The sequence below is a fragment of the Bufo bufo genome, chromosome 6 (assembly GCF_905171765.1).
Source record: "Bufo bufo chromosome 6, aBufBuf1.1, whole genome shotgun sequence".
Lineage (NCBI taxonomy): Eukaryota > Metazoa > Chordata > Amphibia > Anura > Bufonidae > Bufo > Bufo bufo.
In genome coordinates this window covers 134,585,876-134,607,207 of record NC_053394.1, presented here as the reverse complement: position 1 = coordinate 134,607,207, position 21,332 = coordinate 134,585,876, and the positions used below count along the sequence as shown (strand labels likewise).

Sequence of the window (21,332 nt, the reverse complement as noted above, 5' to 3'; positions counted from 1 at the left end):
AATACTGGAGCTGGATATTGGTAGTCATGTCACTGAGTGTTAGGGTCACCAAGGCACATGGCTTTGTCTACTCCATCAGCAGCTATAGGAAAACTATAACAGATTTGGATATTAAATGCTAAGACAGGAATTATGTCAGAAAACTTCTTCACTTAAATAACAGGAACGTGGAACTACATGAAGACTTGCTGCGGAAAAACAATCTGCTCCCAGAACGCAACTAGAGGCCCAATGGAAAACGCCAGTAAAGAAATAAAATCGGGTCTTCACAGCGTAGAGGAGAGGTCGTTTGTAGACCCTAAAAGCTCATGACCACTATCCTCAACGCTTATATACTGGCAAATATGTCAGGCTCCATCCCAAGGGTAGGAAAAATTTAGAGGGCAGCAGTGAACTCTGGATCAAGAGGGGAGGAAAAAAAAAAAAAAACAAAAAAAAAAAAAAAAAAAAAAAAACACGGGCTACTTTCACACAGTCATGGATCAGCAAAAACGCTTCCTCCATGATAATACAACCGTCTTCATCTGTTATGAATGGATCCGGTTGTATTATCTTTAAAATAGAGGACCCATCAAGACGGACCCATCATGAACTCCACTGAAAGTCAATGGGGGAAGGATCTGTTTTCTATTGTGTCAGAAAACTGATCCCCATAGACTTACGAAAAACGTTGCTTGCAGAGTTATTCTGTCCACGATGGGGACGCAACCAAACGGAATGGAATGCACTCTGGTGCATGCCGTTTCGTGCAGTCCAGTTTTGACAATGAATGAGGACAAAACTGAAGCGTTTCCCCCCGCTATTGAGATCCTATGACGGATCTAAATAGCAGAAAGGGAAAGCGCAAGTGTGAAAGTGTGCAGATTCACAAATTCGCAGGCTCTTCTGCCATCCAAGATGGACGCACTGCTTCTTAGACTATGCGGTGCACACTGTGTGAATCGGTAGCCCAAGACACTTCCTGCTTGTCCAGTCCCGCTCTTGGACTGGCCAGCACTGTTCACGTGAGCATTGCTGGCCAATCCAAGAGCAGGAGGAAGCGTCTTGGGCTTCTTAATGCACAGTCTGCATCAGGCAGTCCGAGAAGTGGTGCAAGAGGAGCCCAAGAATCGGCAAAACTGCAGCTAACCAAGATGTAAAAGTTCTGTTTGTTCCCCAGTTAATATGATTTTTTCTGGAACCGGTGGGTTGCTTTAAGGCTTGCAGTGGTTTTACAGGTTCTCACTGGTCTCTTATGGGGGGGGGGGGGGGGGTCACGAAAATCTGAGCCTTTCCTCCTAAACAGTAGTGGAGACGGAAGAACTGCCGTGAAAAAGTAACAAGCCAAATAAAATTTCCAATGTAAGAACTGCAGCCTGCGTAATGATAGTGTACAGGCGTATGCCCTAAAATCTGTAATCACAGCCTACCTCTTACATCCTGTACAGACAACCCAACCCACTGATCAGGAACAGCCCAAGAGTTATATAAAGATCTAGTGCAAAGTATTGTGAAAAAAAGCAAACAGATTCTCAGTCTGACCAATGCCAGTTTATTGGCATGCTTTGTCAACAATTAGATGCCATGTGTGGTCAGCCATCAATGACACGTCTTCATTGGCTACTATATATGCACCTCCCAGTCTACCTGTGGCACTAAAAAGCTCAAACAGCCCCATATGTGCAAACGGACGGTCGGCAGCGCATGTAACCACTTGTAGGCAGACGACAACTCTAGACTGGAGGACACTGCGCCAACAGTAAAAGTGGCACTGGACTCATGAAGCACGAGACATGGCAAAAACATTACCAGTGGTGGCACACAAAGGGGATGGACAATCTTTCAGCCCCCGTTCCAAATTTTACATAAAATGTTAAATATACACAGGTTTAAAATCCCCACCCCTTCCCTTCATCGCCAGTGTTTTTTCCTGTCCTGTTAAGGCCAGGAGGGCTTAATGCAGAGTGTTAAGGCAGCTGGAGCGACGCTAGGACGCGCTTCCCTCCAGCCGCCGAGGGGGTGTGTCTTAGCGTCATGGTGCCGGCGCATGCCTAGTGTTTGAAGAGGGCAATGCCGGTCCTAACATGGCGCCCAGCGTTCTCACACGGCCTGCAGTCTCTGGCGCTTCTGTGGACAGGAACTGGAAACATGAGTGGCCCTACCACCACTGGCCCTGGATCTGAGCCCCCCCCCACTACCCTGTGTCAGGCACCCTCCTTATGTTATACTTACCCTGTAGTGGTTAACCCTTCTCTCCCTTGTATGTTGCAGGGAGAAAAGGAGTCTTCCTCTTCTGCCAAGGTTAAACTCAGGAAGTGTGGTCTCTGTTCTAAACGTCTACCTTCCTCAGGGTCTAAATCTTTATGCAAAGAGTGTACCGCGTCTGTTAAGTCTGAATCATCTTGTCTGCTGGAGGATATTAAAGGGGTATTATCTTAATGATCACTGTTAATGATTTAACAGTGATCATTTTTCTAAATATATTTAATTAACAAATTCCCACCCCTTAGAAGAAAATAAACCTATACTTACCTGACTGTTGTCTTCCGTCTCCCCTGGTTACGGCCACTGCTCTTCTTAGGAATCGCGGTGGCCGCGCGTGCGCAGACGACTTCTTATCTTCTCCCGGCCGGCCGCGCGCTGTACTGAATGCGCACGCCGAGACCGCGCATGCTCTATGGTGATTTCTTCCTGGCCAGTATAGTATACTTGCCAGGAAGAAGTCACCAGGGTGCATGCGCGGTCTCGGCGTGCGCGTTCAGTACAGCGCGCGGCGCGGCCGGGAGAAGACATCAATCAAGATGGAGCCCGCCCCCTGCCGAAACCAGGAAGTGGACAGCGCGCCGGGAGCAGGTAAGTATTAAACGGCGTCATGAGAATACCCCTTTAAGTCCATAGTTAGAGTAGAGTTGCTGCGATACCAAAATTTTGATTTGGTTTCGATACCATAAAAAAGTATTGCGATACTCGATACCATGCATAAAAAAAGGAAAAAGCCACGTGCATTCCGCATTTAAAAAAATCCTGAATCGCGCAGTTTTTAAATATTTTAATAGTTTGGACTTTTCGGACGTGGCGATGTTAATTTATTGTTTATATATTTTATATGTAAAATTGGGAAAGGGGATGATTTATACTTAATATTTTGTTGTGTTTTTTTTTTTTTACAGTTTATTTAATAACTATCCTGGGATCTTCTAATCCCTTGTCCTATTCACCCAAATAGAGCTCTATTAGGGTAATTAGGACTTCACACTGTCCCTGCTGCCCTGTGCACAGTACACAGCAGCAGAGAGATTACCATGGCAGCCAGGGCTTCAGTAGCTTCCTGGCTGCCATGGTAACCGATCGGAGCCCCAGGATTACACTGCTGGGGCTCCGATCAGAAGCTGCCACTGCCACAAATGAAGAGGAGGGGGGGGGGGGACCCTGTGGCTACTGCCACCAATGATTATAATACTGGGGGGGTTGAGGGGGCACTGCACCACCAATGATAATTAACCCTTAATACAGTAGGCGCACCTGAGGGGTTAACTGCCGCTGATCGCAGCTCCCGGTCAGAGGCAGGATGTCAGCTATGCGATTCTGCTGCCAGCACCTGCCTCCGGTATTAAAAAGTTAAAGACGACCTTATATGGGTTCGGACTTTGTTAAGCAGCAGGCTACACAAAGCGGCGCCAAGGGATGTCCCAGCACTTACTATTATTTCTGGGCGCCGCTCCGTTCGCCCGCTGTGCGCCTGTGTTCCATTAACGTCTCCTGCAGTCCTGCTCCATATGCTAACTACTATCGGAGCAATGGGGAGGAGACAACAGCTGGTCTCGTGTGCGTTCCTTCTCGCTGCAACTGGACAGCGCTACAGCCAGGGGAGAAGGAACGCCCACTAGAGAAGCTGCCCATTGCTCCGATAGTAATTAGCATATGGAGCAGGACTGCAGGTGACTGTAATGGGGCACAGGCGCATAGCAGGCAAACAGAGCTGCGCCCAGTAATAGTAAGTGCTGGGACATCCCTGGGCGCCGCGCTGTGTAGCCTGCTGCTTAAAGTGCGGACCCTTGAAAAGTACTTTCATTGGTGGCGCAGTGCACCCTCCCCTCCTCTGCCCCTCTCTCCCCATTGGTGGCAGCAGCAGCAGCACAGGGGTGAGGGAGAGACTGCTTCCTTCTCCCCTGTGCTGCCGAGAGAACATGAGCACGCTGAGAGCAGCGTGCTCATGTTCTGTGATGCTAGACTGCGCAGGGCAGTATCGAAAAAATGGAAATCCCGGTATCGATAAAAGTATCGAAATTTTGATTCCCGCAACAACCCTAAGTTAGAGTGGAAGTTCAATCTGCCCTGGCCGCCCGGGACCCTCCTGCCTCCACCCGCAGGCGACCCCCTCCCCATAGATCTCTAGAGATCTTATGCATGTGGGAAGTGATTCAGATTCTGTGAATCCTGAACTGTCGGATCCTGAGATCTTGGAAAAATCTCAATAATTCAATGAAGATAACGAATATAAAAGATTCCTTTTTAATCCTGAGGATATTGAGGAGCTAATCAAAGCCACAATCAGAATGGAGATTCCCAGGAAGCCCAGATCTGCTGAGGAGGAAATATTTGGGGGAGAGAGATCATAAAAGCGGAATGGGATGAACCTGAAAAAGGCTCCTTTATTCCCTGTGGCATAAAAAGAGGGTACCCCTTTGATGAGGCAGATTGCACAGACTGGGAGTCCATTCCCAGAGTCGATGCTCCAGTGGCCAAGGTCGCAAAGCGCACGGTCCTTCCCTTTGAGGAAACTGCGCAGCTAAAGGACTCTGGACAGAAAGCCTCCTTAAACCTTTAGTGCTATTTGACATGTATACTCGTCATGGAGCACTGCTACTTGGCGTTCCATGACTAGTATAAACGTCATAGCATTAAACTGTCACCATGTCTGCAGATACGGTGACAGCGCTGAGACCCCGGGTGTTACACACAGCCAGGGATCTCAGCTAACCATCCCGGGACGGCCATCGCTGTGGTTGGCTAGTCTGTACAGACTAGCCAATCACACGATCCTAACGCCGGCTGAAAGTTTCTGATCCACAGGCCGTGACCGTGGGGATCAGAACCTTGTTAAATATGTTCCCCCATTTTCAGTATGGCAGAGCTATTAGCAGTGTCAGCATACAGTTGACACTCTGCTTGAAACGACCGACATTGGTGCCGGCACAGATGTCAGCCGTTAAACCCCTTCCATGCCTTGGTCCATAGGGACCGCTGTATGGAAGGGGTTAAGAGATGGAGGGAGCTCCCTCCCTTTCCCATCAGACTGTGCTGTGGCAGCGGCCGATGCTTGATGGGTTAACAGAGGGAGGGAGCTCCCTCCCACATCCGGCTGTTGCACTGTTGTGGCAGGGCCGGATGGTTACCATGACAACCAGACGCCTTCACATGCTTCCGGCTTGCCATGGTATAGCTGATCAGGCTCCTGCTAAAAGCAGGTGCTTGATCAGGCTTACTGTGAGTGACAATGAACTGCAGTACACTATAGAATGTACTGCAGTGCATTATAAACCATCAGACCCACTGGGTCGTTAAGAACCAAGTGGGTCTGGGTTAAAAAAAAAAAAAAAAAACAGTACAAATCAAATTTTCTTGTAGCCACATATTTATAATTGATTTTAAAAAAAAAAACACGTTTGGTATCATGGCGTCCGTAACGACCTGATCTAAAGGATTACGTTACTTTCCCCGCACGGTGTACACAAAAAAAAAATATAAAAAAATAAAAATTATAAAAAAAATATATATTAAGTGTTCAAAAAAGTTGTATGTACCCCAATCACCAAATTGTCACCTCATCCCGAAAAAAAAAGAGCCCCTACATGAGACAATCGCCAAAAATTAAAAAAAAAAAATATGGCCTTCAGAAAATGGAGACAAACTTTTTTTTTCTAAAATGCCATTGTGTAAAACTTAAGAAAAAGTAGACATTAGGTATTGCCGCGTCCGGAACAACCTGCTCTACAAAAATACACATGACCTAACCCCTCAGGTGAATACCGTAAAAAAAAAATAATAAAAGCGCCAAAAAAGCCATATTTTGTCACCTTACATCACAAAAATTGCAACACCAAGCGATCAAAAAAGCTACCAATGAAACAGTCACCGTATCCCGTACAAAATTAGACCCTAAGATAATCGATCCAAAAAATAAGAATTTTTTTTACAAAAATGCTATTGTGTAAAACTTTAAGAAAAAGTATACATCTTAGGTATTGCAACGTCTAACAATCTGCTCTATAAAAATGTCACATGACCTAACCCCTCAGGTGAACGCTGTAAAAATAAAACTGTTAAAACAACCAATTTTTTGGTCACCTTGCTCCATAAGGTGTAATAATGAATGACCAAAAAAAAATCATATGTACTCAAAAATGGTACCAATAAAAACAACTCTTCCTGCAAAAACGAGCCCCTGCACAAGACGATTGGCAAAAAAAAAAAAGCGTTCAGAAAATGGACAAAAACATTTTTTTTTCAAAAATACTTTATTATGTAAAACTGAAACAAACAAAGTAGACACATTTGATATCATTGCGCCGGTAACAACCTGCTCTATAAAAATAGCACATGATCTTCCCTGTCAGATTAAGGTTGTAAAAAAAATTTTTGTTACCTTGCCTCACAAAAAACCAAATAGATCAATTCAAAATCATATGTACCCCAAAATAGTACCAATAAAACTGGCACCTTATCCCCTAGTTCCTAAAATGGGGTAACTTTTGGGGAGTTTACTGTAAGGTGCATTTGGGGACTTCAAATGGGACATGGCATCTAAAAACCAGTTCAGCAAAATCTGCCTTCCAAAAACCATGTGGTGCTCCATTTCTTCAGCGCCCTGCCGTGTGCCCTTACATCAGTTTACGACCACATGTGGGGTGTTTTTGTAAACCGCAGAATCAGGGTAATAAATGTTCAGTTTTGCTTGGCTGTTAACCCTCGATGTGTTAAAGAAAAAAAATTGATTAAAAATGGAAAATCTGCCAAAAAGAAATTTAGAAATTTCATCTCCATTTTCTTTTAAATCTTGTGGAACACCTAAAGGGTAAAGAAAGTTTGTAAAATCAGTTTTGAGTAACTTAAGGTGTGTAGTTTCTACAATGGGGGTTTCCACTATGTAAGCCCCACAAAGTGACTTTAGAACTGAACTGGTCCTTAAAAAGTGGGTTTTGGAAATTCTTAAAAATTTTAAGAATTGCTTCTAAAATTCTAAGCCTTTTAAAGGTCCTAAAAAAATAAAATGACATTTACAAAATGATGCCAACATAAAGTAGACAAAAAGCAGAGAAATAGACATTTTGAAAATTGCGAATTTTTCAAAATCTTTGGCAAAGTTGGGATTTTTTTCATAAATAAAGGTGAAATATGACTAAAATGTATGACTATCATGAAGTACAATGTGTCACGAGAATCTCAGAATGGCCTGGATAAGTTAAAGTTTTCACCACATAAACTGAAATGGCAGACTTCCAAAATTCTGTGAAAAATGTCCTGAAGGGGTTAAAAAAAACGTGGGAAGCTACAGCTGCTCTTTTTAAACCCAGAGTGGCGGCGACATGTGTAGCTCATACCTTATTCGGTGTGGCTGGAGCAATTAGAGCTTCACTTAATTAACAAGACCCCAAAAGAGAAGATCTTGGACAGCCTTCCCCTGCTTAGAAAGCAGGGCTGTGGAGTCTGAGTCAAGGAGTCGGGAGGCAATTTTGGGTACCTGGAGTCGGCAAAATATGAACCGACTCCTACTAGATTTAAAAATTGGAATAAAAAAAAAGCAAGTTTAAATGTCCCAATTCACAAAAAGTTATAATTAATTACCGTATTTTTCGCCCTATAAGACGCACCTGTCCATAAGACGCACCTAGGTTTTTGAGGAGGAAAATAAGAAAAAAAAATATTTTGAACCAAAAGGTGTGCTTTTGGTGGGGTTTCAACTAATGGGGGCATCTGTGGGTGGCACTGTTACGGGGGCATCTGTGGGTGGCACTGTTACAGGGGCATCATTGTTGGGGCATCTGTGGATGACATATATCATCTTATCTTGGGTCATCCACAGATCCCCCCATAACAGTGTCCCTGTGTAGTGAATGGGGGCCAGCATCTGTTTCTGTAATGGCAGCAGGGCCCAGTGCCTGCTTCATTCATAAAGTGGGCGGAGCAGGCACGTGACGTAGTGAGCTACGCAACGAGCGCCCACCCGGCCTCCTGACTGCCAAGAAGTTAGTAAGTAGTACAGCACTAGATTTAAGATTGGAATACTTTAACAATACCCACAAGTTAGATATGATTACCGTAAACTACAGTGAGCGGGGCCCGGTGTAGTAGAATACAGTGACTTTACCGGGCCACGCTGCCATTACAGAAACAAATGCCGGCCCCCAGCCCCTCCTCCTTCTCAGCCTATTCACCGGACGGTCGCAGCATTCGCCCCCATAAGATGCACTTCTATTTTTCCCCCACTTTTGCGAAAAATACGGTACTTCTCTACTGTAAGAATAAAGGCCAATGCATGCAGTGCGTCACGTTACCACAAAACGAACACGTTAAGTGACCGTGAAGAAGCATGCTTTTCATATGCTTCACTATATGGCACGCAACGCACAGTTAAGGAGCGGCAATATTTATACTTTCCATTGTGTTGTGTTCCGCTGTTACAGGGAACGTAACGCCCATGGTTAACCTAGCCTCTCACTGATAACTGATCAAGTAAATATGTTTTTTGCAGGACTAGAGACACTTGTATAAGTGATGGGAAAGAGAAGATTCATCACTTTTAATTCAAGTGTCTCCCTTCCGGAATATCTTCTGCTCCTCGCATCTTCTCCAAGATTATGGCAGAAGTAGTGGCCTCCCTAAGCCAAAAGGGAATATTAATTATTCCATATCTGGACGATCTGTTAGTTATAGCAGAAAAGTCAGATCTCCTACAAGCTCATCTTCAGGTGGTCCTCTCTCTCTCCTTCAGAACCTGGGCTGGATAGTCAACTGGAAGAAATCCAATCTCATCCCTAACCAAAGAATATTTTTAGGCATCCTCCTGGATTCTGTCCTCCAAAAATCGTTTTGGTGTCCGCCTCCAGAGCGGAATGGTGACGGAACGGAGGCAAACTGATGCATTCTGAGCGGATCCTTTTCCATTCAGAATGCATTAGGGCAAAACTGATCCGTTTTGGACCGCTTGTGAGAGCGCATGATGGATTTCACAAACGGAAAGCCAAAACGCAAGTGTGAAAGTAGCCTTAGGGTAAATGCACACGGTCAGGATTGCGTGCAGATTTCCTGCGCGGAAAATCCACACCGTAGGACATGAAAACTTGAAATTCTCATGCACACAATGCAGATTTTAAAGGGATTCAGACACCTCTTTTTACCCTATAGAGATGCGGACATGCACGGCTAGATCGCTGCTAGCATGTCCCCAATATACTTGTCCCATATCGCTGTGGTTTTATGGAGTGTAAAACATGATTTTAGATATATATGTAAATGAGCCTTGAGAGGAGCCCGAGGGGCTGCACTAACCGTTCTGGAGCCCAGCACCGTCTGTAAGCAGCAATCTCCTCCTTGCTCACGAAGTCAGATCGCCGTAATCTCGCGATGCTTCGGCATAGTGTTCCTTAACTTCCTTCCCTGTGCTGGGAAGGAACTGCGCATGCGCGAGCTCGCGAATGGCGGGATTACGGCGATCTGACTTCGTGAGAAAGGAGGAGATTGCTGGTTACAGACGGTGCTGGGCTCCAGAACGGTTAGTGCAGCCCCTCGGGCTCATTTACATATATATATATATATATATATATATATATATATATATATATATATATATATATATATATATATATATATATATATATCTCTAAAATCATGTTTTACACTCCATAAAACCACAGCGATATGGGACAAGTATATTGCGGACATGCTAGCAGCGATCTAGCCGTGCATGTCCACATCTCTATAGGGTAAAGAGAGGTGACAGAATCCCTTTAAAATCTGCAGCGTCAATTTATTTTATTTTTCCTGACTGGATTTTCTCCATCCACTTCAATAGGGAAAGTAAAATCCGCCTGTGGAAAACCCACACCAAATTCGCACCAATAGATGTAGATTGACTGCACAGATTTCCATGCAAACACCTGTGGATTTCAGTGCGGATTGTCGGCACATAAATCCTGAATGTGTGCATTTACCCTTAAAGGGGTTGTCCTGGATTTTGATACTAATGGACTATTCTTTCGATAAGCCATCAATACCTGACACCTTGCTCTCCTGCCGATCATCTGTTTCGGGACAGCGCCGTCCGAGGTGTAGTGGACAGAGCTGCTCCCATTCACTGTAATTATGGCTAACTTATATAAGTGCCAGACTCATTTGCATAGGGGCAAAAGAGGCAGTTTCTAAATTGATAATCAAAGGGCTTTGTTGAGATTTTAAGGCTACACACACACGACCGTTCCGTTTTTTAGTGGTCCGCAAAAAAACGGAAGCCGCCCGTGTCCCTTCCGCAATTTGCGGAACGGAAGGCCTATTGTAGAAATGCCTACTCTTGTCCGCAAAACGGACAAGAATAGGACATGCTATATCTTTTTGGCGGGGCCACGGAACGGAGCAATGGATGCGGACAGCATGACGGAGTGCTGTCCGCATCTTTTGCGGCCCCATTGAAGTGAAAGCAAAGACTGCGGCTCGGATGCAGACCAGAACTACGGTCGTGTGCATGAGGCCTCATACGGATGACCTATCCTCAGGATGTAAGACCGCACGCTCATATTCTGCCACTGTTCGGTTGGTATGATCAGAATGTTCCTACTCACTGACATCAAGCAGAGATCCTGAAAACTGTGCAGCACTCAAGCAATGCATATTGGAAAGCTGCAAAACTGGGAATTTTACAACTCTTAAAAGCTTTAGTTACATAAATTCAGGAAGCTGAACTCTTGTAGGCGGGAAGTGAAGTAGAGCAGTCACCGGATGGTCAGGCTCCATTAACGCGTTCACATCTCAGCGCTCAATTCCTGTGCATTTAATGCATCAAACAGACCAAATAATCCAAAACTCCCTACTTCTAAAGCATTTCATCCGCAGTGGGGAACAGGTCACACAGCAGCGAGTCTACCAGCTACAAGACTCAGACCATTATACCCAGTGCTGCTTCATGGCTGTAGGACTTTGCAGACGGGCAGCACTTTCAGGCAAGCTGCCAATGTCCTTGTGTACCGGCTCTTTCATGCGGGGCTTCTAGAGACACAGCAGCATTCTGCAGAGCGCTACTGTTTGCACAGCGATGAGTTCTTCAGGGGTAACATACATACGTTGGCTGGGTGTGGCAGCGTTAGCGCAAAAGCAGAACTTTGCTGCATATTTGTTTCTATGTACAGAAACATTAACAGCTATGCCTCAAGATACATCCAAAACTATGCAGACAGGAAGGGGTCAAGCAGAAGAGGGGTCAGGAAACCCCCATAAAAATTTGCCACCTTTGCTCCTGACTATACACATCAATATAAGAGTCACATCATGGGATGTGTAAACAGCTAAACATACCCTCTATGTACCTACATTATATGGCAGGAGACTGACCAGCCTGAAAGCACCAGCAAGATTTTTGCCATGTGCTATATTTAATATAGAACGACCTGAGTATCGGGCGACTACAGAAAACTGGACTAAAATGTCAATCGGTAAATAGGAGGGTGGGGGCGAGAATACTGCACTGATCTGCAATACACTACCTGCACATGGTGCGGATTAAATGTGGTTTTTACATGTAGATTTTAGAGTGGAAAAAAACTGCAGCATAATACATTACCAGCAATTTGAACGAGATCAGAAAAATCTCAGGTACATCACTAAAAGTGCAACACCAAGCGATCAAAAAGAAGTATGCCTCCCAAAATAGTACCAATCTGTCACCCCATCCCGCAAAAAATGAGCCCCAAAGAATAAAAAATTAAAAATTTGGGCTCAGACTATGGAGACACTAAAACATGATTTTTCTTTTCTTCAAAAGTGATAGTGTAAAACTTAAAGGGGTTATCCCATCTCAGACAATGGGGGCATATTGCTAGGATATGCCCCCATTGTCTGATAGGTGCGGGTTCCACCTCTGGGACTAGGGTTGTTGCGGGTATCGAAATTTCGATACCCAATCGATACTTTTGTCCCGGTATCGATACGATACCGGGATTTCCGTTTTTTCGATACTGGGCTGCGCTTCTGCGCAGTCTAGTATCTCTGAACATGAGCGCGCTGCTATCGGCGCGCTCATGTTCTCTCTCAGCAGCACGGGGAGAAGGAAGCTGTCCTCCCTCCCCCTGTGCTGCTGCCGCTGCCACCAATGAGAAGAGAGGGGCGGAGGAGGGGCGGCAATGAGAAGAGAGGGGCGGAGGAGGGGCGGCAATGAGAAGAGAGGGGGTGGAGGAGGGGCGGCAATGAGAAGAGAGGGGCGGAGGAGGGGCGGGCGCACTGCGCCACCAATGATAGGATTACTATCGGAGCGATGGGAGGAGACATCAGCTTCACTAGTGGGCGTTCCTTTTCCCTGCGCTGCGATTGGACAGCGCTACAGCCAGGGAGAAGGAACGCCCACTAGTGAAGCTGATGTCTCCTCCCATCGCTCCGATAGTAATCAGCAGCATGTGGAGCAGGAGAGGAGACAGTAATGGGGCACTGCGGGCGAACGGAGCGGCGCCCAGGACTAAATGGTGAGTGCTGAGACATCGCTGGGCGCCGCTCTGTGTGGCCTAATAGTGAAAGTCTGGACTCATATAACAGTAGTCAGTCTTTAACACATACAGGAGCGGGTAGCCGGCAAGCAGAATCGCATTGCCGGCACCCTGCCCCTGACAGGGAGCTGCGATCAGCGGCAGTGTAACTGCCGCTGACTCCTGCTAGTACCCGCCTCCTGTATAAAGGGTAAAATCATTGGTGTGCAGTGTGCCCCCCCCCCCCCTCAATCCCCCCCTCCCATTTAAAATCATTGGTGGCACAGTGCGCCGGCCCCTCTCAACCCCTCCAGTATTAAAATCATTGGTGGCAGAGTGGCCACAGGTGACCTCTCCACTCCCCCTCATTGGTGGTGCAGTGGCAGCTTCTGATCGGAGCCCCAGCTGTGTAAGCCTGGGGCTCCGATCGGTTACCATGGCAGCCAGGACGCTACAGAAGCCCTGGTTGCCATGGTAACATCCCTGATGCTGTGTGCACAAAGCACAGAGCAGCAGGGACAGTGTGGAGTCCTATTCACCCTGATAGAGATCAATCAGGGTGAATAGGAAAAGGGATGAAAGATCCCAGGTTCTAGCCCCTAAGGGGGGAAATAGTTATTAAATAAAAAGTGAAAAAAAAAAAACACTAAAATATGAAGTATAAATCACCCCCCTTTTCCCAATTTCACATATAAAATATATAAATAAACATATTACATCGCCACGTGAGAAAAGTCCAAACTATTAAAATATAAAAAAAAAATCTAGGTGGTGAATGCCGGAACAGAAAAAATAAAATAAAAACTGCGCGATTCGCCATTTTTAAAAATGAGGAATGCACGTGGCTTTTTTTGTTTATTTTTTTCGCGTGGTATCGAATGGTATCGAGTATCGCAATACTTTTTCATGGTATCGAAACCGAATCAAAAATTTGGTATCGCAACAACTCTATCTGGGACACACACCTACAAGGAGAACGGAGCCAGGGAGAGTTGTGGCTGGAGGACCCCGGGTTTCCTGGGGTCCGTCCACCACCAGGTGCCGCTCCCCACCTCTCCCATTGAAGTGAATAGGAACGCACCGCGCATGCGCGGCCACCGCTCCCATTTATTTCTATGGGGCCGACGGAAATAGCCGAGCCAGCGCTCTGCTATTTACGGCGGCTCCATAGAAATAGAATGGAGGGCCGCTGCACATGCACAGTGCACCCTCCTCAAGTTCTCCTCACGCTCTCCATGTAGGTGCGGGTCCCCAGAACCTACCAGACAATGGGGGCATATACTAGCGATATGCCCCTATTGTCTAAGATGGGATAACCTCTTTAAATAAAATCAATCATATTATGCATCGCCGCGTCCGTAACAACCTGCTCTATAAAAATATCACATTACCTAACCCCTCAGATGAACACCATAAAAAAAAATAACGGTGTAAAAAAAAAAAGGCAATTTTTTGTCACCTTACATTAACCTCCTCAGGACCGCCGTACGCAGGATTGCGTCTTTGCGGCGGTCCTGTTGTTCTGGGTGGACGCGCCGGTGCGTCCTCTCGCGAGACGCGAGATTTCCTGTGAACGCGCGCACACAGGCGACGCGGCGTTCACAGGATCGGAAGGTAAGCGAGTGGATCTCCAGCCTGCCAGCGGCGATCGTTCGCTGGCAGGCTGAGATGTGATTTTTTTAACCCCTAACAGGTATATTAGACGCTGTTTTGATAACAGCGTCTAATATACCTGCTACCTGGTCCTCTGGTGGTCCCCCCTTTGTTTGGATCGACCACCAGAGGACACAGGCAGCTCAGTAATATGTTGCACCAAGCACCACTACACTACACCCCCCCCCCCCCCCGTCACTTATTAACCCCTTATTAGCCCTTGATCACCCCTGATCACCCCATATAGACTCCCTGATCACCCCCCTGTCATTGATCACCCCCCTGTCATTGATCACCCCCCCTGTCATTGATCACCCCCCCTGTCATTGATCCACCCCCCTTGTCATTGATCACCCCCCCTGTCATTGATCACCCCCCCTTTCATTGATCACCCCCCTGTAAGGCTGCATTCAGTCTTTTTTTTGGCCCAAGTTAGCGGAATTTTTTTTTTTTTTCTTACAAAGTCACATATTTCCACTAACTTGTGACAAAAAATAAATCTCACATGAACTCCCCATACCCCTCACGGAATCCAAATGCGTAAAATTTTTTAGACATTTATAATTCCAGACTTCTTCTCACGCTTTAGGGCCCCTAAATGCCAGGGCAGTATAATACCCACATGTGACCCCATTTCGGAAAGAAGACACCCCCAGGTATTCCGTGAGGGGGCATATTGAGTCCATGAAAGATTGAATTTTTGTCCAAGTTAGCGGAACGGGAAGACTGTGTGAGAAAAAAATAAAAAATATCAATTTCCCGCTAACTTGTGCCAAAAAAAAAAAAATTTTCTATGACTCGCCATGCCCCTCATTGAATACCTTGGGGTGTCTTCTTTCCAAAATGGGGGTCACATGTGGGGTATTTATACTGCCCTGGCATTCTAGGGGCCCCAAAGCGTGAGAAGAAGTCTGGTATCCAAATGTCTAAAAATGCCCTCCTAAAAGGAATTTGGGCCCCTTTGCGCATCTAGGCTGCAAAAAAGTGTCACACATCTGTATCGCCGTATCTCAGGAGGAAGTTGGGCAATGTGTTTTGGGGTGTCATTTTACATATACCCATGCTGGGTGAGATAAATATCTTGGTCAAAGTGCCAACTTTGTATAAAAAAATGGAAAAAGTTGTCTTTGCCAAGATATTTCTCTCACCCAGCATGGGTATATGTAAAAAGACACCCCAAAACACATTCCCCAACGTCCTCCTGAATACGGCGATACCAGATGTGACACTTTTTTGCAGCCTAGGTGGGCAAAGGGGCCCACATTCCAAAGAGCACCTTTCGGATTTCACTGGTCCACTTTACCTACTTACCACACATTAGGGCCCCTGGAAAATGACAGGGCAGTATAACTACCCCACAAGTGACCCCATTTTGGAAAGAAGACACCCCAAGGTATTCCGTGAGGGGCATGGCAAGTTCCTAGAATTTTTTATTTTTTGTCACAAGTTAGTGGAAAATGATGAAATTCTTTTTTTTTTTTTTTTTCATACAAAGTCTCATATTCCACTAACTTGTGACAAAAAATAAAAACTTCCATGAACTCACTATGCCCATCAGCGAATACCCTGGGGTCTCTCTTTCCAAAATGGGGTCACTTGTGGGGTAGTTATACTGCCCTGGCATTCTAGGGGCCCAAATGTGTGGTAAGGAGTTTGAAATCAAATTCTGTAAAAAATGACGAGTGAAATCCGAAAGGTGCTCTTTGGAATATGGGGCCCCTTTGCCCACCTAGGCTGCAAAAAAGTGTCACACATGTGGTATCTCCGTACTCAGGAGAAGGTGGGGAATGTGTTTTGGGGTGTCATTTTACATATACCCATGCTGGGTGAGAGAAATATCTTGGCAAAAGACAACTTTTCCCATTTTTTATACAAAGTTGGCATTTGACCAAGATATTTATCTCACCCAGCATGGGTATATGTAAAAAGACACCCCAAAACACATTCCCCAACTTCTACTGAATACGGAGATACCAGATGTGTGACACTTTTTTTGCAGCCTAGGTGGGCAAAGGGGCCCACATTCCAAAGAGCACCTTTCGGATTTCACTCGTCATTTTTTACAGAATTTGATTTCAAACTCCTTACCACACATTTGGGCCCCTAGAATGCCAGGGCAGTATAACTACCCCACAAGTGACCCCATTTTGGAAAGAAGAGACCCCAGGGTATTCTCTGATGGGCATAGTGAGTTCATGGAAGTTTTTATTTTTTGTCACAAGGTTAGTGGAATATGAGACTTTGTAAAAAAAAAAAAAAAAAAAGAAAAAAAATCATCATTTTCCGCTAACTTGTGACAAAAAATAAAAAGTTCTATGAACTCACTATGCCCATCAGCGAATACCTTAGGGTGTGTACTTTCCGAAATGGGGTCATTTGTGGGTATTTGTACTGTCTGGGCATTGTAGAACCTCAGGAAACATGACAGGTGCTCAGAAAGTCAGAGCTGCTTCAAAAAGCGGAAATTCACATTTTTGTACCATAGTTTGTAACGCTATAACTTTTACCCAAACCATTTTTTTTTTACCCAAACATTTTTTTTTAATCAAAGACATGTAGAACAATAAATTTAGAGCAAAATTTATATATGGATGTCGTTTTTTTTGCAAAATTTTACAACTGAAAGTGAAAAATGTCATTTTTTTTGCAAAAAAATCGTTAAATTTCGATTAATAACAAAAAAAGTAAAAATGTCAGCAGCAATGAAATACCACCAAATGAAAAGCTCTATTAGTGAGAAGAAAGGAGGTAAAATTCATTTGGGTGGTAAGTTGCATGACCGAGCAATAAACGGTGAAAGTAGTGTAGGTCAGAAGTGTAAAAAGTGGCCTGGTCTTTCAGGGTGTTTAAGCACTGGGGGCTGAGGTGGTTAAAGTGTAATACCAAGCGATCAAAACCCAAAATAGTACCAATCAAGCAGTCATCTCATACAGCAAAAAATTAGACCCTACTTAAGACAACTGCCCCCCCCCAAAAAAAATATTAAAAAAATAAAATAAAAATAGGGCTCTCAGAATATTGAAACACCGAAACATGATTTTTTGACTCCGTTTTCCTACTGTCATGAAGTACAATATGTGACGATAAAACAATCTAAGAATGGCCTGGATAAGTAAAAAAGAGTTTTAAAGTTATCACCACATAAAGTGACACCTGTCGGAGTTGCTAAAAAAGGACCTTCCATCTGTTTAACCCTAGTCTAATTAGGGTCTTACCTTATAGGACGGCCCCCAATCTACATCTCCTATCAGTGAAACACATTACCCCCGAACTCCGTCCGTTTTTTCACACAAGCCCTATTCACTTCTATGAAGCAAAATTAATAAATGCACAATATAGAACATGCTGCGATTTTTCCTGAACGCAGAGATGATCCGTGATAAACTATGCTCATGAGCACACAGCCATTGAAATGAATGGGTCAGGACGCTGTACGTTCACTACACGCATCGCACCAGGGTGGAAAACTCACTCGTGTGAAAGAGACCTTAATGGAGAAAGGTCTGTGCCCGAAAGCGGACAATATACTTAATACTGAAATCCGTATGAGGACTTGTGCGCTCGTCCAGGCAGCAGGCTATACAGATGAGGGGTGCGGAGAGAGATCACGTATAAAGCAAGACTAAAATACAAGATAAATTAGCGTAATAAGATCAGTGCTACAATTAGCAACGCGGGGCTTTACAGAAGGAGCGCCTGAGTACATGCTATACCTCTTCTAGTTACAGTCTGACACCTAAAAAGAGAACGGAGGCTGACCTCTAGACCAAAGGTCCCAACAGCGCTCCCTGGGTATCAGCTGTAACGAAGGGAAGTGCTCAAAGAGGTCTGGCCCTTCACAAGCTGCAGCAGTTTTAAGAAGAGGAACTCCCCTCCCCCAGCCTACGAGGATCATCCTAACGAAGGCATCAAGTTAGGTCACAGCGACCATATGGTGGTGCAATGCCATGCTCCCTACTAGCGGGCCTGCTCCAAACCAAATGTGAACACACCCTTAGGTCAGACGGGCGATTAGAAACTCCTCCGTGTCGTGGACGGTTATATCTGCCCGCGCACGGATGGAACCGAAAAAAAGAAAATCTATAACCAGCGGCAATTTTCTTGACACAGACCGAGTCCACGCGGATATTTGTTCACTTGCAGATACCCATTCAATTGAATGAGTCAGGGGTTCATTACGTGGGCTGTCCAATGTAAACTCAGATAAACGTCGCCCTTCCTAAACCAGCCTAAGGGAAGTCTAAGTAATGCACAGCACAATATAGAATTTCCCTGGGGGAGGCTTCAGACTCCCAGAAGAAGGTATCATTTCTTTTGCATACCTGGTAATGAACAGGTGGACTACCCTAGCTCTCCGTGCTCCTCTGGAAACACGTGGTCTCCCAATCTTATGCTAGTTCTCCTGGATTACGAGGTGGTTCTCAGGGGGGACAAGGATAGGCACCCGCCAGTCAGTTGTCGCAGCAGCCTTCTGCACCAGAACTTCCCAGCTGTCTGTTGTGCGCTGGACGGAGCCGGTTACGGCAGCGCTGCTCCACGGAAGTGAACGGTCTGCTGCACAAGCCAATGGCAGGCGGTGATGGGGACGATCCTCCCCAGCATCACAGGTGACTCTAGGGAGGCTCGTCCCTGTCCTGCCATACCCAGTGGCAGTAGACTCATGATCAAGACCCCCACCGATCTAAAAGTTAGCCCCTTATTCTGTGAATAGGGGATAACATCATATAACCAGAATACCCCTACAAGAACAGGGGTGACACCTGGCACGTCAGGATTTAACAAGAGTAACTTTTTTGAAGTCTCAGAGAAACCCTTTAAACCGGCAGAGGAACCTGACCATCGCTGGAACAAAATAACTGCTCTTCTCCAGTCTGAAAAAGTTACCGGTAAATCTGCCACCACAATCCCGCCCCACACTGCCACCTACCTCACTAGGCCTCAGTGACTTAGCGTCCATGGTGATACCACATGACCATGCGCCCGATGGTTTCCGCAGGACATAACGCCGCTATAACTGATCTGCAGCCAGAATCTCAGGGTGATATTTGTTTCTGCTGTATGAGGTCTGCACAGAAGTAAAGACTGCAGGAGGGTGCAACCTCCGGGGGCACGGACAGACGAACCACAACGGCACCATCAGAAGTCGCCACGCTGCCCCCACAATTATAGCGCTTATCTATCTCCACAACGAGCCCAAGATATAATCTCATTAACAAATCATTCTTATGGGATCGGACGGTCGGAGACGCTTTATATTTATCACCCCACACGAACTGTATCGGCGCACGGACCAATCATAATGCACTCACAGAATATTAGTCATCGGTTACATTTTTGGCGCTATTGAGGGGGTCGTCTCACTTCAGCGAATGGCAGTTATGTAGAGAACTTTAATACAAGGCACTTACCAATGTATTGTGATTGTCCATATTGTCTCCTTCACTGTCTGGATTCATTTTTCTATCACATTATACACGGCTCGTTTCCATGGTTACGACCACCCTGCAATCCAGCACCAGTGGTCGTGCATGAACACTACTGTATAGGATATAGCTCCAGCCTACAGGCACTGCCACAGTCCCAACCACCAGGGAGGCCTTTTCCTACAATATGCAAGCAAGACCGCCGTTGCTTGATTGCAAGGGTGGTCGTAACCACGGAAACGAGCAGTGTATATAACGTGATGGAAAAATGAATCCAGCCAGAGGCGGCAATATGGACACTCACAATACATTAATAACTGCCTAGAAACAACTTTCTCTACATGATAAATACCATTTCCGGAAGTGAGACAAACCCTTTAAGGCTGCGTTCACATCTGTGGTAGCAATTCCGTTGCGCAGAGAATCGGGATCGTTGGCATGATAGACGGACTAATGGACCCCATTGACTTCTAAGGGGGTGCGACAGATTCAATCATTTTAGGCCTTGCTGCAGCGACTTACGTTCGGCCGAAAACAAGTATTACAACCGCAAATCGGATCCCTATCCCCGTGAGGTCAGGCCGGATCCACAAAAGGAGATGTGAACGAGGACTTACTGGGTGAAACGCATGCGGCAATAGTTTTTCTGGGAAGTCTCAAAGATTCTGCAACAGAGGTCCCGCACAGGTGTGAACAGAGCCTTATTTAGGGCTTCTATTATAAATGTGGCAAACTAACATAATCCCCCCAATAATAACCATACATCCACATTACATGACACAATAACCAGACCGGGGTAAATCAAGACGTTAAAGAAGCTGAAATCCCATAAACCCCTCCAACATCCTTTAAGGCCTTTCATACCCCATTTCCAGGTCACCACACCCGTAGTCACCCAGAAATACACCCCCGCCAATAATTACCCCCCTCCAATGAAACTACAAGGCCTCAAAAAGGCCCCGGCACCGCCATTAGTTAGGCCCGGGCAACCTCACGTTACCCTGGATCTCCCCGGAAAGGATACCCCGCCCCCTCCTCCTCCTTCTTCTCTTCACACCCGGCGATGGCGGGCGTCCAGGAAACGCCAGGCTCCACCCCGCGGCGGGCTCCTTTCTAAGAACGTAGCACTTCGCCCCGTCCCTTCCCACAGTGTAGGCCCCGTTCGCGCTCCGCACCTGCTATTCTAGCTCCCCGCGGCCGCCGCTCCCGCCGGGATCACACAGACAATATGGCGGAGACACACGGCCGCCAGCCGCAGGGACCAGAGCGAGGCTGACCGGAAGCGGAAATACATACTCATGGCGGCCCAGAGGGCGGGTAATTCCGGCTGCCATCTTGTGAGTGGAAAGTCAACCGCGGTCGGTAGACTAGAAACAAGAGGTAGAACGGAGGAAAGGGGCGTATTAGGGTTTAAAGCGAGAGAAATAACGGGTAAGCGATGAGTACGAAAGTCTGCAGCTTCGCGCTCGCCGAGTCTAGCTCACCTGACTAAGCAAAAGAAAAAAAAAAGCCTGCCAGTCGCAAGATGGCGTTGGCAGAGTCTGTAGGCGGG

At 46.0% G+C, this 21,332-nt stretch overlaps 1 protein-coding gene across 1 annotated transcript in view; it reads right to left on the bottom strand.

Moving 5' to 3' along the window:
* CSNK2A1 (casein kinase 2 alpha 1) overlaps positions 1-21,052 on the bottom strand; it is a 37,660-nt gene extending 16,608 nt beyond the window's left edge. Inside the window, 1 exon segment of the mRNA XM_040435333.1 lies at positions 20,956-21,052. The gene's annotated coding sequence lies outside the window, so the exon portion shown is untranslated.
* Positions 21,053-21,332: the final 280 nt, after the last annotated feature.